At 35.6% G+C, this 17,977-nt stretch overlaps 1 long non-coding RNA gene across 1 annotated transcript; it reads left to right on the top strand.

Moving 5' to 3' along the window:
- The first annotated feature begins 1,274 nt into the window (after window positions 1-1,274).
- Window positions 1,275-17,247, top strand: LOC133631854 (uncharacterized). The gene is made up of 3 exons (XR_009821629.1): window positions 1,275-1,602; window positions 4,758-4,868; window positions 16,801-17,247. It is a non-coding gene; the product is annotated as an uncharacterized LOC133631854 (long non-coding RNA).
- Window positions 17,248-17,977: the final 730 nt, after the last annotated feature.

Here is a 17,977-nt window from a genome sequence, read left to right as displayed (position 1 = left end):
AAAAAGCAACCACAGAACACTACCGTATAGTGTTCTGTGGTTACTTTTTGGTTGGCCAACGGTTTACGTTATAAAGTTATAAAGGTTTTTTTTTCAAAACCTTTATAACATTCAACATTTACATACAATCAAAAAAAAAAAAATCAAAACAAGTACAGAAACAGTACAAAAACAGTCCAAAATAGTGCCAGGGAGTTGTAAACTCAATAAAGCAACTAAAGAAGAATGCAATATATATATATATATATATATATATATATATATATATATATATATATATATATATATATATATATATATATATATATGTGTGTATATATATATATAAATATGTATATATATATATGTATATGTATATATATATATATATATATATATATATATATATATATATATATATATATGTATATATATATGTATATATATATATGTATATGTATATATATATATAAGTATATATATATATGTATATGTATATATATATATATAAGTATATATATATATACATATATATATATATGTAACAAAATGTAAAGCCATAGGCTCACACAAGTTTTGTAAATAATCCAAATTTGGAGCACAGCATCATCGTTTTCACAGCTTTTTGGTTGTTAGAGGTAGAGAGTGTTTTAATGTAGAGTTGTAAATCTTTTTTAAAGGCACAAAAAACAGGTCGGGTATTGAGAAACTTACATTTATGAATATAAAACTTAGCCAATAGTATAATGAGGTTGCAAAGGTAAAATTCCTTTTAAAAATGTTTTTCATATAGTTTAAATGCAAATATCACATCTTTAAAAACAAAGCACAAATTTGTCATGGGCAAGTGTGGGAGTCGGTTCTGAAGTATGCATCACCTCGCCTGGTTATTGACTCCAACCTAAAATATTACACTGCCCATACCTATGTTCCTTCAAAGGCTGTGCTACTGGCTGCAAAGCATTGCACTTTCAAATACAACAATGAGTAGAGACGAGTGTTATGTGTGTGTATATGTGTAAATAAATTAACACTGAAATTCAAGTATTTTATTTATATATATATATATATATATATATATATATATATATATATATATATATATATATATATATATACATAGCTAGAATTAACTGAAAGTCAAGTATTTATTATATATATATATATATATATATATATATATATATATATATATATATATATATATATATATAAGAAATACTTGAATTTCAGTGAATTCTAGCTATAAATATACTCCTCTCCCCTTAAACCCAACCCCACCCCCACCCCACCCCCCAAAATCTCCCCAATTTGGAGGTCTCAAGTTTGGCAAGTATGCTGTGACTTTAAATGTATTTTTTAGTGTTATTTGTAAGTGTTTAAAAACTGTATTACCCACAATGTTCTACAGGTGGAGCATTTTGGCACAAGATGCAGAGCCTTCAAAGGCGGCATCAAAATGGCGCCGGGTAGTCACGTGAGGAGCTTTTGACCAATCATATAGAAGATCTTCTAGCCATAGTCTCTCTTATTGGTCAGAATCCCCTTAGTAAAAATAGGGCGCCATATTGAGGCAACTATGAAACCAAGATGGATAAGAACGCTGTTCCTTATAAGACCCAGGTATGAATACATTTATACATATTAGTCTATTCAGGGTTTTAAAAGTGTATTTTAAACATACATATTATGTATTTGAATTTGTGGACCCATCTCGATGTAAAGAAGTAATGTACCGCCATACTAGAAGTGTTTGACCAGATAGCTTGAAAAGTGAGTTTATGGATCCATTCCATTCCACTTAGCTCTTTTGTGACGTTATCCGACTTGTAAATTCACCATTAAACCTTTCACATTCACTCACCTAAGTAAACGGTAGCCATGTTGAATGTGTAAATAAATAGTCGCCATGTTGAACGTTTGCCCATCTGGGAGGAGTGGCGGTCTCTAGGCCGGTGTTTTTCAACCTTTTCTGAGCCAAGGCACATTTTTTTCATTGAAAAAAATCTCGAGGCACACCACCAGCAGAAAACATTAAAAAATGAAACTCAGCAGCCAATATTGACAGTAAAAAAAGTCGTTCTCGCAATTGTTGGATATAACAGGAAGCAATATGTGAAGACGGGTGAAAATATGTCAACACAGCTAGATATATCCTGTGGTGTACCCCAGGGATCAATACTGGGACCGAGATTGTTTAATCTTTATACAAACAACATTTGTAAAGTTATACAAAGGACTTAAAGTTAGTTTTATTTGCAGACGACACAACTGCTTTCTGTTCATGAGAGAACACACAAAAGATAATACAAATAATAACAGAAGAAATTAACAAATTAAAAAGATGGTTTGACAAAAACAGACTATCTTTGAATCTCAGTAAAACTAAAATAATGCTATTTGGTAATAGTAAAAAAGAGCATCATACCCAAATACAAATAGACGGAGTATTAATAGATGATCAAATGAACTGGAAAGCTCATATACAAAACATACAACATAAGGTTGCAAAAAACATTTCAATAATGAATAAAACAAAATACGTCCTGGGCCAAAAATCACTTCATATTCTCTACTGCTCACTAGTGTTACCATATCTGAGTTATTGTGCAGAAATTTGGGGAAATAACTACAAATGTGCGCTACATTCGCTAACCATGTTACAAAAAAGATCAGTTATAATAATACATAATGTCGGATATAGAGAACATACAAACCCTTTATTTATTAAGTCAAAAATATTAAAGTTCGGTGATTTGGTAAAATTGCAAACAGCTAAAATTATGTACAAAGCAAACTATAACCTGCTACCAAAGAATGTACAACAATTCTTCTCAACTAAAGAGGACAAATATAACCTTAAAGGAAAAAAATAATTTAAAACATTTGTATGCACGTACAACACTTAGAACTTTTAGCATATCAGTATGTGGAATTAAATTATGGAATGGATTAAGTAAAGAAGTTAAAAATTGTACTGATATGATCCAGTTTAAGAGGTTGTTCAAAATAATAGTGCTTACAAAGTACAGAGAAGAAGAATTATGAGAAATACTTCCAACCTTATTGAAAATAAGATATTCTTCATCTCGGTATGTTAATAATGACTGAATTAATTAATTACATATTACAAAACTGTTGTGTATACTAATTCATAGATGTTATTTTATTATATAAAAAGGTCAGTAAATGATTCTATATAATTGTAAACGCTTGAAGGGGAAAGGGGTAGGATTAAATAAGCTTTGCTTCTTCCTACTCCTTTTCGGGCATGATGTAAAATGAAATGATATGAAATTGTGTGATGTATTATGATGTAAGTGTGTTCATGTTCGAAATAAACTAAAGAAAGAAAGAAAGAAAAATTCAAAGCATAACTATAGCATCACTTTAGCGCTTGTCTCAAAGTACACTGCAAAAACTGAAATCTAAGTAAGATAAAATATCTCAAATAAGGGTGATATTTGTTTATTTTCTGTTTGATAAGATAATTCTTCTCACTAAGCAGATTTTATGTTAGTGTTTTACTTGTTTTAAGGGTTATGGTCCGAAATGATCTCAGTAAGATATTACAGCTTGTTGTTGAGATTTTATGACCTATATTGAGTAAAACATGCTTGAAACCAGAATATCAACTGTTGCAAAGCTGTGTCATTAACACTCACAAGTATAAAACTACTTTTTTAAAGTAATAATTTCTTACTTCAAGTATGAAAAAAAAAATCATGATGTATTCATATCATTATGTCAAGACAATGGCACTAGCACTTACTTAATTTAAGAATATTTTTCAACATATTGAGCAAAAAGGTCTCTTTTTTTATACCGAGAAACATGCACTTGTTATTAGTGAGAATATACTTATTTTAAGGTATTTTGGGTTCATTGAGGTTAGCTAATTTCACTTGTTTTGGAAAGTCTTGACAAGCCAAATTTTCTTGTTCTATTGGCAGATAATTTTGCTTAGTTTAAATAAAATACCCCTAATTTTTTTTTTTTTTTTCTTGTTTTTGAACACTGACTTTTTGCAGTGTAGGTGTACTGTCACCACCTGTCACATCACATCCTGACTTATTTGGACTTTTTTGCTGTTTTCCTGTGTGTAGTGTTTTAGTTCTTGTCTTGCGCTCCTATTTTGTTGTTGATTGTCATGTCATGTACGGATGTACTTTGTGGACGCCGTCCGCTGCTCCACACGCTGTAAGTCTTTGCTGTCATCCAGCATTCTGTTTTTGTTTACTTTGCAGCCACTTCAGTTTTAGTTTAGTTTTGCATAGCCATCCCTAAGATTTAATGCCTGTCACTTGGCTTTTGTTTATTTTTGGCTTAAGCATTAGATACCTTTTTACCTGCACGCTCCCTCCCACTGTCGTCTGCATATTGTGATCTCAACAAACCATGTTTCTGACATCTACAGAGCAATTAGCTGCCGGCTGCCACCTACTGATATGGAAGAGTATTACACGGTTAATCTGCCGAGCTCTAGACAGTACAGACAACAATGGCATATTTTTAACCCAATTAGGGGAAATTACATAATCTCCTACGGCAAACCAGACTGTATCTCACGGTATACTAGTGTGCCGCAGCACAGTGGTTGAAAAACACTGCTCTAGGTCACGTGGTAACAATACTAGCAGGGGGAATACATAGATAAGGAAGTCAGTGTGGGAAGAAAACTTGACGAACTTGTCCTTATTCTCTCTTTTTTTAAATGTTTTAATTTCCCTTACTCTCATGTCTATTTTTGTAACTGTTTTACATCTTCTCTCTTTCAGCTATAATTTTCACCTGAGGAATTCTGCTCTTGTTTTACCTGCTCCCTTCTCCAGTACATGATCCATTACTGTCTACTCGGGCAATGAATCTTTGGGCACGATTCGATTCTTGTGAGTAAAGATTTGATTCAGAATTTATTCTTGATTCCAAAACAATTCTCGATATTTTAATAACATTGGGTGCCAGTTCTATGATTAACTACCTTCCTCCATAAACAAAAAAAAACCCAGCTGCGATACATTTTTATATTACTGAAAAAAAAAACTGGTTTTGTTTAATAAAATTCTACCCAAAGGTTTAATAAAGAATTGTGCGTCACTGTTTTTATCTCGTGCGTCATGATTGTTTTGTTTTGGTTTGTCTGTTCCAAAACAACCTCGTATCTCTTAGTCATATTTGGAATATCTAAACATTCCGTAGACAGGTTGGCATAACTCCATATTCACCTTTGTCCCACAACTGGTCCATTCAATGGCACAAAATAGAAGAGAAATTAAAATGAGCAGACATTCTTAATAGACAAGAAATATAGGTCAAAAGGTCAGAAATTCTACGACATACCCTCCTTCCAGGGTCCTAAGACCCCCTTACGACATTTTCTTAAAAAATGCATTTTCTTACATTTTCTTACATTTACGGGTTTAGTCGGGACTCCTGATGACGTTTTGACACATCTCCTACAACTACAGCACCAGAATTGTGCTGCTGAAGCAAGTCCGTTTTTTTGAATTTTTACGACAGGGTCCCCCCTTACGACATTTTAGCAAAAAATGTTTTTCGTAAAAAATGCATTTTCTTACATTTTCTTACATTTACGGGTTTAGTCGGGACTCCTGATGACGTTTTGAGACATCTCCTACAACTACAGCACCAGAATTGTGCTGCTGAAGCAAGTCTGTTTTTTTAATTTTTTTTTGTAAAGAAAAAGTTTTCCCAAAAAAATCATTTTATGCCATTTTTAGGTTTTGTAGGGACTTCTGATGACGTTTTGAGACATCTCCTACAACTACAGCACCAGAATTGTACTGTTGAAGCAAGTCCATTTTTTGGCATTTTTACGACATTTTAGCAAAAAATGTTTTTCTTAAAAAATGCATTTTCTTACATTTTCTTACATTTACGGGTTTAGTCGGGACTCCTGATGACGTTTTGAGACATCTCCTACAACTACAGCACCAGAATTGTGCTGCTGAAGCAAGTCCGTTTTTTGGAATTTTTTTTACGACATTTTGCAAAATATTTTTTTCCCGTAAAATATGCATTTTCTTCTAATTTCTTCCATTTTCGGGTTTAGTCGGGACTCCTGATGACGTTTTGAGACATCTCCTACAACTACAGCACCAGAATTGTGCTGCTGAAGCAAGTCCGTTTTTTTGAATTTTTACGACAGGGTCCCCCCTTACGACATTTTAGCAAAAAATGTTTTTCGTAAAAAATGCATTTTCTTACATTTTCTTACATTTACGGGTTTAGTCGGGACTCCTGATGACGTTTTGAGACATCTCCTACAACTACAGCACCAGAATTGTGCTGCTGAAGCAAGTCTATTTTTTTAATTTTTTTTTGTAAAGAAAAAGTTTTCCCAAAAAAATCATTTTATGCCATTTTTAGGTTTTGTAGGGACTTCTGATGACGTTTTGAGACATCTCCTACAACTACAGCACCAGAATTGTGCTGCTGAAGCAAGTCTGTTTTTTTAATTTTTTTTTGTAAAGAAAAAGTTTTCCCAAAAAAATCATTTTATGCCATTTTTAGGTTTTGTAGGGACTTCTGATGACGTTTTGAGACATCTCCTACAACTACAGCACCAGAATTGTACTGTTGAAGCAAGTCCATTTTTTGGCATTTTTACGACATTTTAGCAAAAAATGTTTTTCTTAAAAAATGCATTTTCTTACATTTTCTTACATTTACGGGTTTAGTCGGGACTCCTGATGACGTTTTGAGACATCTCCTACAACTACAGCACCAGAATTGTGCTGCTGAAGCAAGTCCGTTTTTTGGAATTTTTTTTACGACATTTTGCAAAATATTTTTTTCCCGTAAAATATGCATTTTCTTCTAATTTCTTCCATTTTCGGGTTTAGTCGGGACTCCTGATGACGTTTTGAGACATCTCCTACAACTACAGCACCAGAATTGTGCTGCTGAAGCAAGTCCGTTTTTTGGAATTTTTACGACAGGGTCCCCCCTTACGACATTTTAGCAAAAAATGTTTTTCGTAAAAAATGCATTTTCTTACATTTTCTTACATTTACGGGTTTAGTCGGGACTCCTGATGACGTTTTGAGACATCTCCTACAACTACAGCACCAGAATTGTGCTGCTGAAGCAAGTCTGTTTTTTTAAATTTTTTTTGTAAAAAAAAAAGTTTTCCCAAAAAAATCATTTTATGCCATTTTTAGGTTTTGTAGGGACTTCTGATGACGTTTTGGGACATCTCCTACAACTACAGCACCAGAATTGTACTGTTGAAGCAAGTCCATTTTTTGGCATTTTTACGACATTTTAGCAAAAAATGTTTTTCTTAAAAAATGCATTTTCTTACATTTTCTTACATTTACGGGTTTAGTCGGGACTCCTGATGACGTTTTGAGACATCTCCTACAACTACAGCACCAGAATTGTGCTGCTGAAGCAAGTCAGTTTTTTTGAATTTTTTTTACCACATTTTGCAAAATATTTTTTTCCCGTAAAATATGCATTTTCTTCTAATTTCTTCCATTTTCGGGTTTAGTCGGGACTCCTGATGACGTTTTGAGACATCTCCTACAACTACAGCACCAGAATTGTGCTGCTGAAGCAAGTCCGTTTTTTGGAATTTTTACGACAGGGTCCCCCCTTACGACATTTTAGCAAAAAATGTTTTTCGTAAAAAATGCATTTTCTTACATTTTCTTACATTTACGGGTTTAGTCGGGACTCCTGATGACGTTTTGAGACATCTCCTACAACTACAGCACCAGAATTGTGCTGCTGAAGCAAGTCTGTTTTTTTAAAATTTTTTTGTAAAAAAAAAGTTTTCCCAAAAAAAGCATTTTATGCCATTTTTAGGTTTTGTAGGGACTTCTGATGACGTTTTGAGACATCTCCTACAACTACAGCACCAGAATTGTACTGTTGAAGCAAGTCCATTTTTTGGCATTTTTACGACATTTTAGCAAAAAATGTTTTTCTTAAAAAATGCATTTTCTTACATTTTCTTACATTTACGGGTTTAGTCGGGACTCCTGATGACGTTTTGAGACATCTCCTACAACTACAGCACCAGAATTGTGCTGCTGAAGCAAGTCCGTTTTTTTGAATTTTTTTTACGACATTTTGCAAAATATTTTTTTTCCGTAAAATATGCATTTTCTTCTAATTTCTTCCATTTTCGGGTTTAGTCGGGACTCCTGATGACGTTTTGAGACATCTCCTACAACTACAGCACCAGAATTGTGCTGCTGAAGCAAGTCCGTTTTTTGAATTTTTTTTTGTAAATAAAAAGTTTTCCCAAAAAAAGCATTTTATGCCATTTTTAGGTTTTGTAGGGACTCCTGACGACGTTTTGAGACATCTCCTACAACTACGGCACCAGAATTGTGCTGCTGAAGCAAGTCCGTTTTTTGGAATTTTTACAACAGGGTCCCCCCTTACGACATTTTAGCAAAAAATGTTTTTCTTAAAAAATGCATTTTCTTACATTTTCTTACATTTACGGGTTTAGTCGGGACTCCTGATGACGTTTTGAGACATCTCCTACAACTACAGCACCAGAATTGTGCTGCTGAAGCAAGTCCGTTTTTTGGAATTTTTACGACAGGGTCCCCCCTTACGACATTTTGCAAAATATTTTTTTTCCCGTGAAATATGCATTTTCTTCTAATTTCTTCCATTTTCGGGTTTTGTCGGGACTCCTGATGACGTTTTGAGACATCTCCTACAACTACAGCACCAGAATTGTGCTGCTGAAGGAAGTCCGTTTTTTAGAATTTTTTTTACGACATTTTGCAAAATATTTTTTTTCCGTAAAATATGCATTATCTTCTAATTTCTTCCATTTTCGGGTTTAGTCGGGACTCCTGATGACATTTTGAGACATCTCCTACAACTACAGCACCAGAATTGTGCTGCTGAAGCAAGTCCGTTTTTTGGAATTTTTACGACAGGGTCCCCCCTTACGACATTTTAGCAAAAAATGTTTTTCTTAAAAAATACATTTTCTTACATTTTCTTACATTTTCGGGTTTAGTCGGGACTCCTGATGACGTTTTGAGACATCTCCTACAACTACAGCACCAGAATTGTGCTGCTGAAGCAAGTACGTTTTTTTGAATTCTTTTTACGACATTTTGCTAAATATTTTTTTTCCGTAAAATATGCATTTTCTTCTAATTTCTTCCATTTTCGGGTTTAGTCGGGACTCCTGATGACGTTTTGAGACATCTCCTACAACTACAGCACCAGAATTGTGCTGCTGAAGCAAGTCCGTTTTTTGGAATTTTTACGACAGGGTCCCCCCTTACGACATTTTAGCAAAAAAATTTTTTCTTAAAAAATGCATTTTCTTACATTTTCTTACATTTACGGGTTTAGTCGGGACTCCTGATGACGTTTTGAGACATCTCCTACAACTGCAGCACCAGAATTGTGCTGCTGAAGCAAGTCCGTTTTTTGGAATTTTTACGACAGGGTCCCCCCTTACGACATTTTAGCAAAAAATGTTTTTCTGAAAAAATTCATTTTCTTACATTTTCTTACATTTACGGGTTTAGACGGGACTCCTGATGACGTTTTGAGACATCTCCTACAACTACAGCACCAGAATTGTGCTGCTGAAGCAAGTCCGTTTTTTGGAATTTTTACGACATTTTAGCAAAAAATGTTTTTCTTAAAAAATGCATTTTCTTACATTTACGGGTTTAGTCGGGACTCCTGATGACGTTTTGAGACATCTCCTACAACTACAGCACCAGAATTGTGCTGCTGAAGCAAGTCCGTTTTTTGGCATTTTTACGACAGGGTCCCCCCTTACGACATTTTAGCAAAAAATGTTTTTCGTAAAAAATGCATTTTCTTACATTTACGGGTTTAGTCGGGACTCCTGATGACGTTTTGAGACATCTCCTACAACTACAGCACCAGAATTGTGCTGCTCAAACAAGTCCGTTTTTTGAAATTATTTTTGTAAAAAAAAAGTTTTCCCAAAAAAAGCATTTTATGCCATTTTTAGGTTTTGTAGGGACTCCTGATGACGTTTTAAGACATCTCCTACAACTACAGCACCAGAATTGTGCTGCTGAAGCAAGTCCGTTTTTTGGCATTTTTACGACAGGGTCCCCCCTTACGACATTTTAGCAAAAAATGTTTTTCTTAAAAAATGCATTTTCTTACATTTACGGGTTTAGTCGGGACTCCTGATGACTTTTTGAGAAATCTCCTACAACTACAGCACCAGAATTGTGCTGCTGAAGCAAGTACGTTTTTTTGAATTCTTTTTACGACATTTTGCTAAATATTTTTTTTCCGTAAAATATGCATTTTCTTCTAATTTCTTCCATTTTCGGGTTTAGTCGGGACTCCTGATGACGTTTTGAGACATCTCCTACAACTACAGCACCAGAATTGTGCTGCTGAAGCAAGTCCGTTTTTTGGAATTTTTACGACAGGGTCCCCCCTTACGACATTTTAGCAAAAAAATTTTTTCTTAAAAAATGCATTTTCTTACATTTACGGGTTTAGTCGGGACTCCTGATGACGTTTTGAGACATCTCCTACAACTGCAGCACCAGAATTGTGCTGCTGAAGCAAGTCCGTTTTTTGGAATTTTTACGACAGGGTCCCCCCTTACGACATTTTAGCAAAAAATGTTTTTCTGAAAAAATTCATTTTCTTACATTTTCTTACATTTACGGGTTTAGACGGGACTCCTGATGACGTTTTGAGACATCTCCTACAACTACAGCACCAGAATTGTGCTGCTGAAGCAAGTCCGTTTTTTGGAATTTTTACGACATTTTAGCAAAAAATGTTTTTCTTAAAAAATGCATTTTCTTACATTTACGGGTTTAGTCGGGACTCCTGATGACGTTTTGAGACATCTCCTACAACTACAGCACCAGAATTGTGCTGCTGAAGCAAGTCCGTTTTTTGGCATTTTTACGACAGGGTCCCCCCTTACGACATTTTAGCAAAAAATGTTTTTCGTAAAAAATGCATTTTCTTACATTTACGGGTTTAGTCGGGACTCCTGATGACGTTTTGAGACATCTCCTACAACTACAGCACCAGAATTGTGCTGCTGAAGCAAGTCCGTTTTTTGAAATTATTTTTGTAAAAAAAAAGTTTTCCCAAAAAAAGCATTTTATGCCATTTTTAGGTTTTGTAGGGACTCCTGATGACGTTTTAAGACATCTCCTACAACTACAGCACCAGAATTGTGCTGCTGAAGCAAGTCCGTTTTTTGGCATTTTTACGACAGGGTCCCTCCCCCCTTACGACATTTTAGCAAAAAATGTTTTTCTTAAAAAATGCATTTTCTTACATTTACGGGTTTAGTCGGGACTCCTGATGACGTTTTGAGACATCTCCTACAACTACAGCACCAGAATTGTGCTGCTGAAGCAAGTCCGTTTTTTGGAATTTTTACGACAGGGTCCCCCCTTACGACATTTTAGCAAAAAATGTTTTCCGTAAAAAATGCATTTTCTTACATTTTCTTACATTTACGGGTTTAGTCGGGAGATTTTTGCTAAAATGTCGTAAGAATTCCAAAAAACGGACTTGCTTCAGCAGCACAATTCTGGTGCTGTAGTTGTAGGAGATGTCTCAAAACGTCATCAGGAGTCCCTACAAAACCTAAAAACGGCATAAAATGCTTTTTATGGGAAAACTTTTTTTTTACTAAAAAAAATTCGAAAAACAGACTTGCTTCCGCAGCACAATTCTGGTGCTGTAGTTGTAGGAGATGTCTCAAAACATCATCAGGAGTCCCGACTTAACCCGTAAATGTAAGAAAATGCATTTTTTAAGAAAAACATTTTTTGCTAAAATGTCGTAAGGGGGGACCCTGTCGTAAAAATTCCAAAAAACGGACATGCTTCAGCGGTACAATTCTGGTGCTGTAGTTGTAGGAGATGTCTCAAAACGTCATCAGGAGTCCCGACTAAACCCGAAAATGGAAGAAATTAGAAGAAAATGCATATTTCACGGAAAAAAAATATTTTGCAAAATGTCGTAAAAAAATTTCAAAAAAACGGACTTGCTTCAGCAGCACAATTCTGGTGCTGTAGTTGTAGGAGATGTCTCAAAACGTCATCAGGAGTCCCGACTAAACTCGTAAATGTAAGAAAATGCATATTTTACGAAAAACATTTTTTGCTAAAATGTCTTAAGGGGGGACCCTGTCGTAAAAATAAAAAAAAACGGACTTGCTTCAGCAGCACAATTCTGGTGCTGTAGTTGTAGGAGATGTCTCAAAACGTCATCAGGAGTCCCTACAAAACCTAAAAATGGCATAAAATGCTTTTTTTGGGAAAACTTTTTTTTTACAAAAAAAAATTCAAAAAACGGACTTGTTTGAGCAGCACAATTCTGGTGCTGTAGTTGTAGGAGATGTCTCAAAACGTCATCAGGAGTCCCGACTAAACCCGTAAATGTAAGAAAATGTAAGAAAATGCATTTTTTAAGAAAAACATTTTTTGCTAAAATGTCGTAAGGGGGGACCCTGTCGTAAAAATTCCAAAAAACGGACTTGCTTCAGCAGCACAATTCTGGTGCTGTAGTTGTAGGAGATGTCTCAAAACGTCATCAGGAGTCCCGACTAAACCCGTAAATGTAAGAAAATGTAAGAAAATGCATTTTTTAAGAAAAACATTTTTTGCTAAAATGTCGTAAGGGGGGACCCTGTCGTAAAAATTCCAAAAAACGGACTTGCTTCAGCAGCACAATTCTGGTGCTGTAGTTGTAGGAGATGTCTCAAAACGTCATCAGGAGTCCCGACTAAACCCGTAAATGTAAGAAAATGTAAGAAAATGCATTTTTTAAGAAAAACATTTTTTGCTAAAATGTCGTAAGGGGGGACCCTGTCGTAAAAATTCCAAAAAACGGACTTGCTTCAGCAGCACAATTCTGGTGCTGTAGTTGTAGGATATGTCTCAAAACGTCATCAGGAGTCCCGACTAAACCCGTAAATGTAAGAAAATGCATTTTTTAAGAAAAACATTTTTTGCTAAAATGTCGTAAGGGGGGACCCTGTCGTAAAAATTCCAAAAAACGGACTTGCTTCAGCAGCACAATTCTGGTGCTGTAGTTGTAGGAGATGTCTCAAAACGTCATCAGGAGTCCCGACTAAACCCGAAAATGGAAGAAATTAGAAGAAAATGCATGTTTTACCGAAAAAAAATATTTTGCAAAATGTCGTAAAAAAAATTCAAAAAAACGGACTTGCTTCAGCAGCACAATTCTGGTGCTGTAGTTGTAGGAGATGTCTCAAAACGTCATCAGGAGTCCCGACTAAACTCGTAAATGTAAGAAAATGTAAGAAAATGAATTTTTTAAGAAAAACATTTTTTGCTAAAATGTCGTAAGGGGGGACCCTGTCGTAAAAATTCCAAAAAACGGACTTGCTTCAGCAGCACAATTCTGGTGCTGTAGTTGTAGGAGATGTCTCAAAATGTCATCAGGAGTCCCGACTAAACCCGAAAATGGAAGAAATTAGAAGATAATGCATATTTTACGGAAAAAAAATATTTTGCAAAATGTCGTAAAAAAAATTCTAAAAAACGGACTTGCTTCAGCAGCACAATTCTGGTGCTGTAGTTGTAGGAGATGTCTCAAAACGTCATCAGGAGTCCCGACAAAACCCGAAAATGGAAGAAATTAGAAGAAAATGCATATTTCACGGGAAAAAAAATATTTTGCAAAATGTCGTAAGGGGGCCCTGTCGTAAAAATTCCAAAAAACGGACTTGCTTCAGCAGCACAATTCTGGTGCTGTAGTTGTAGGAGATGTCTCAAAACGTCATCAGGAGTCCCGACTTAACCCGTAAATGTAAGAAAATGCATTTTTTAAGAAAAACATTTTTTGCTAAAATGTCGTAAGGGGGGACCCTGTCGTAAAAATTCCAAAAAACGGACTTGCTTCAGCAGCACAATTCTGGTGCTGTAGTTGTAGGATATGTCTCAAAACGTCATCAGGAGTCCCGACTAAACCCGTAAATGTAAGAAAATGCATTTTTTAAGAAAAACATTTTTTGCTAAAATGTCGTAAGGGGGGACCCTGTCGTAAAAATTCTAAAAAACGGACTTGCTTCAGCAGCACAATTCTGGTGCTGTAGTTGTAGGAGATGTCTCAAAACGTCATCAGGAGTCCCGACAAAACCCGAAAATGGAAGAAATTAGAAGAAAATGCATATTTCACGGGAAAAAAAATATTTTGCAAAATGTCGTAAGGGGGCCCTGTCGTAAAAATTCCAAAAAACGGACTTGTTCAGCAGCACAATTCTGGTGCTCTAGTTGTAGGAGATGTCTCAAAACGTCATCAGGAGTCCCGACTAAACCCGTAAATGTAAGAAAATGTAAGAAAATGCATTTTTTAAGAAAAACATTTTTTGCTAAAATGTCGTAAGGGGGGACCCTGTTGTAAAAATTCCAAAAAACGGACTTGCTTCAGCAGCACAATTCTGGTGCCGTAGTTGTAGGAGATGTCTCAAAACGTCATCAGGAGTCCCGACTAAACCCGAAAATGGAAGAAATTAGAAGAAAATGCATATTTTACGGAAAAAAAATATTTTGCAAAATGTCGTAAAAAAAATTCAAAAAAACGGACTTGCTTCAGCAGCACAATTCTGGTGCTGTAGTTGTAGGAGATGTCTCAAAACGTCATCAGGAGTCCCGACTAAACCCGTAAATGTAAGAAAATGCATTTTTTAAGAAAAACATTTTTTGCTAAAATGTCGTAAGGGGGGAGGGACCCTGTCGTAAAAATGCCAAAAAACGGACTTGCTTCAGCAGCACAATTCTGGTGCTGTAGTTGTAGGAGATGTCTCAAAACGTCATCAGGAGTCCCTACAAAACCTAAAAATGGCATAAAATGCTTTTTTTGGGAAAACTTTTTTTTTACAAAAATAATTTCAAAAAACTGACTTGTTTGAGCAGCACAATTCTGGTGCTGTAGTTGTAGGAGATGTCTCAAAACGTCATCAGGAGTCCCGACTAAACCCGTAAATGTAAGAAAATGCATTTTTTACGAAAAACATTTTTTGCTAAAATGTCGTAAGGGGGGACCCTGTCGTAAAAATTCCAAAAAACGGACTTGCTTCAGCAGCACAATTCTGGTGCTGTAGTTGTAGGAGATGTCTCAAAACGTCATCAGGAGTCCCGACTAAACCCGTAAATGTAAGAAAATGCATTTTTTAAGAAAACTATTTTTTGCTAAAATGTCGTAAGGGGGGACCCTGTCGTAAAAATTCCAAAAAACGGACATGCTTCAGCGGCACAATTCTGGTGCTGTAGTTGTAGGAGATGTCTCAAAACGTCATCAGGAGTCCCGACTAAACCCGAAAATGGAAGAAATTAGAAGAAAATGCATATTTTACGGAAAAAAAATATTTTGCAAAATGTCGTTAAAAAAATTCAAAAAAACGGACTTGCTTCAGCAGCACAATTCTGGTGCTGTAGTTGTAGGAGATGTCTCAAAACGTCATCAGGAGTCCCGACTAAACCCGTAAATGTAAGAAAATGTAAGAAAATGTATTTTTTAAGAAAAACATTTTTTGCTAAAATGTCGTAAGGGGGGACCCTGTCGTAAAAATGCCAAAAAACGGACTTGCTTCAGCAGTTCAATTCTGGTGCCGTAGTTGTAGGAGATGTCTCAAAACGTCATCAGGAGTCCCGACTAAACCTAAAAATGGCATAAAATGCTTTTTTTGGGAAAACTTTTTTTTTTTTTTTTTTTAATTCCAAAAAACGGACTTGCTTCAGCAGCACAATTCTGGTGCTGTAGTTGTAGGAGATGTCTCAAAATGTCATCAGGAGTCCCGACAAAACCCGAAAATGGAAGAAATTAGAAAGAAAATGCATATTTTACGGAAAAACATTTTTTTGCAAAATGTCGTTTAAAAATTCCAAAAAACGGACTTGCTTCAGCAGCACAATTCTGGTGCTGTAGTTGTAGGAGATGTCTCAAAACGTCATCAGGAGTCCCGACTAAACCCGTAAATGTAAGAAAATGCATTTTTTAAGAAAAACATTTTTTGCTAAAATGTAGTAAGGGGGGACCCTGTCGTAAAAATGCCAAAAAACGGACTTGCTTCAGCAGCACAATTCTGGTGCTGTAGTTGTAGGAGATGTCTCAAAACGTCATCAGGAGTCCCGACTAAACTCGTAAATGTAAAAAAATGCATATTTTACGAAAAACATTTTTTGCTAAAATGTCTTAAGGGGGGACCCTGTCGTAAAAATGCCAAAAAACGGACTTGCTTCAGCAGTACAATTCTGGTGCTGTAGTTGTAGGAGATGTCTCAAAACGTCATCAGGAGTCCCTACAAAACCTAAAAATGGCATAAAATGCTTTTTTTGGGAAAACTTTTTATTTACAAAAAAAATTTCAAAAAACAGACTTGCTTCAGCAGCACAATTCTGGTGCTGTAGTTGTAGGAGATGTCTCAAAACGTCATCAGGAGTCCCGACTAAACTCGTAAATGTAAGAAAATGTAAGAAATAGCATTTTTTAAGAAAAACATTTTTTGCTAAAATGTCGTAAGGGTGTCGTAAAAATTCCAAAAAACGGACTTGCTTCAGCAGCACAATTCTGGTGCTGTAGTTGTAGGAGATGTCTCAAAACGTCATCAGGAGTCCCGACAAAACCCGAAAATGGAAGAAATTAGAAGAAAATGCATACGTCACGGGGAAAAAAATATTTTGCAAAATGTCGTAAAAAATTTCAAAAAAACGGACTTGCTTCAGCAGCACAATTCTGGTGCTGTAGTTGTAGGAGATGTCTCAAAACGTCATCAGGAGTCCCTACAAAACCTAAAAATGGCATCTCCTGTTCCCACAGTACCTCCGTGTCTCCGCAGTGAGCCGTGCGCCTCACCTGCCGATCTTCCCCCTGGACTCTGACTGCCTTCCTCGACCTCCGCACTCGGACCTGGACTTCTGGACGCCTCTCTCCTGCCCCCACGGACCTCGCTCGGATCACGAACCTCTTTTGCTTCGCCCCTCTGGACTTCTTTGCTGCAACAACCAACACACACTTACAATAACCTCTGGTAACTTATATTTGGTTAACTTCTACACATAGCCCTGCATCCACACACATAGTAGCATACACTCCCGACGTAATCATCAAGCTCAAATAAAACCCGTTGAGCTAGACCTCCTGCTGTCGTACCGTCTCCTTCCCCCTTCGTCTTACGTAACAGTACCGGTACCAAAATGTATTTTGATACTTTTCTAAAAAAAGGGTACCACAAAAAATTGCATTATTAGCTTTATTTGAACAAAACATCTTAGTGTACATGAAACATATGTTTATTATTGTCATTAAGTCCTCAAATAAAATAGTGAACATACTAGACAACTTGTCTTTTAGTAATAAGTAAACAAACAAAGACTCCTAATTAGTCTGCTGACGTATGCATTAACATATTGTGTCATTTATACACCTATTATTTTATACACATTATGAGGGACAAACTGCAAAAATTGCTTATTAATCTACTTGTTCATTTGCTGTTAAAATCTGCTTATTTTCTGTTTCAACATTTTCTATCTACACTTTTGTTCAAATGTAATAATCACTTATTCTTCTCTTCTTTGATACTTTACATTAGTTTTGGATGATACCACACATTTAGGTATCGATCTGATACCAAGTAGTTACAGGATCATACATTGGTCATTTTCAAAGTCCTCATGTGTCCAGGGACATAATTACTGACTTTATAAACATAATATACATTTACAAAAAAAAGGAAAAAAGATTTTGTGACGATAAAAAATATCGATGTAATCATAGTAGTATCGACTAGATACGCTCTTGTACTTGGTATCATTACAGTAGATGTCAGGTGTAGATCCACCCATGGCGTTTGTTTACATTGTGACGGCGGTGAGATATTGTATCCTCCTACGGTGTGTAGTGAAGCATGTTTAGGTATTCCTCATCCTCCAGTGATAATGCTACTTGTAAAAAACTTACTTTATTTGTCGCCATGGAGGCCAGGATTAGTGAT

The sequence above is a fragment of the Entelurus aequoreus genome, linkage group LG17, assembly GCF_033978785.1.
Source record: "Entelurus aequoreus isolate RoL-2023_Sb linkage group LG17, RoL_Eaeq_v1.1, whole genome shotgun sequence".
Lineage (NCBI taxonomy): Eukaryota > Metazoa > Chordata > Actinopteri > Syngnathiformes > Syngnathidae > Entelurus > Entelurus aequoreus.
This window is presented reverse-complemented; position numbering and strand designations above follow the sequence as displayed.